The 1,576-nt window shown below is 52.3% G+C and overlaps 1 pseudogene; it reads left to right on the top strand.

Moving 5' to 3' along the window:
• Positions 1–717: 717 nt before the first annotated feature.
• LOC116273328 lies at positions 718–1,565 on the top strand (annotated as a pseudogene).
• Positions 1,566–1,576: the final 11 nt, after the last annotated feature.

Genomic DNA, 1,576 nt, shown 5'->3' with positions numbered 1-1,576 from the left:
TGATAATTTTCTGCCACAGCAACAGGAAACCAACACAGGAACATGGTCAAGGACAAGTTAAGAAACCAAACGACAGCTGGGCATGGTGGTGGGCGCGAGTAAACCAACGACTGGATTCAGTCGCTTGAATCCGGGAGGCAGTTGCAGTGAGCCAAGACCACACCACTACACTCCAGCCTGGGTGAAAAAGTCACACTCTGTCTCAAAAATCAATTAATTAATCAATTAATTAAAGAAACCAAACAAGGAGAAGGTTGGCAACCCCGAGATCAGGAAGGGCGGGACACTGATGCCACCACCAGGCTCCATCCACATAGGGAGGGGTCGATGCTCCTGGAACCAGCACCAGGAGCCACCCTGTGGAAGCTGAGGCCATGGAGAAGGCACAGGCATGGCAGGAGAGGCTCCCAATCCCCACCAGGGACAGGGAGTGTGGACACTGGTGCCTGCCTTACTGATCAGTTCATACCTCCTGCCAGGGACTCCAGTTTGTCCAAAAGAGATGGAACCAGGCTGCTGAGAGCCTGGACATGCAGCCTGCCGTGGTTCCTCTTCCACCCCCACATAGACAGCAGGAAACAGATTACTGGGAAACAGATACAACAGCCTAAGGGATGAGGCTGAGCCCAGTAGAAAGGGCGTCCGAGGCTACTAGAGACAGACGGACAGAGAAGAGAGAGGGACACTGATGGAGGAACCTGCACCAGGGGATAAAAGACAGGGAGACACAGAGAGGGAGGAGACAGACAGACAGCCGGGAGGGGAACCCTCACTCACTCCAGGTGCCATAGATATGACGACAAAGGGAGACGCTGTCTAAACTCACAACCTCTCTTTCTAGGAGTCCACAGAAAACCTTCCCTCCTGGCCCTCCCAGGTCCCCTGGTGAAATCAGGAGAGACGGTCACCCTACAATGTTCGTCAGATACCGTGTTTGAGGACTTCTTTCTGCACAGTGAGGTGACCTTTGAGGAGCTCTTGCACCTTGTTGGAGAGCGCCATGGTGGGGGTTCCCAGGTCAACTATTCCATCAATTCCACAACGTCTGACCTTGCAGGGACCTACAGATGCTACGGTTCTGTCACTCACTCCCCCTATGTGTTGTCAGCTCCCAGTGACCCCCTGGACATCGTGATCACAGGTGAGAGTGTCTGGACATTCTTCTCATTGTCACTGGGACACAGAGTGAATGATCTAGGACTTTGAAGCCCCAGGTTGTCATGAGGAAGATGAGTATGGGATTCTTACGGAGAGAGACTGACTTGGCGAAGTCTGTACCAACAGAGACAGAGAAACAGGAGACACAAGTACAGACCAGGTGTCATAACAGAGGACAGACACAGGGGCCATACAGGGAGGTAAAAAACAGAGAAAGAGTTAAAGGGGACACCCAGACAGACAGACATGTCCCAGAGAGAGTCATCTTTCTGTGCTGACTTTGCTCAGAGACGTGGCACAGGTTAGAAACCTCATTTCTGTTTTAACTCCACAAAGCGTTTCGAGAACCCAAGGACACCCATATTTCTGTCCTGAGTCAGCCCCTGTGGCCTCAGGCCTTGTGGCACCTACAGATGCC

The sequence above is a fragment of the Papio anubis genome, unplaced genomic scaffold (assembly GCF_008728515.1).
Source record: "Papio anubis isolate 15944 unplaced genomic scaffold, Panubis1.0 scaffold5559, whole genome shotgun sequence".
NCBI classification, from domain to species: Eukaryota; Metazoa; Chordata; class Mammalia; order Primates; family Cercopithecidae; genus Papio; species Papio anubis.
Note: the sequence above shows the minus strand (reverse complement) of the source record. Positions and strands in the feature narration are given on the sequence as shown.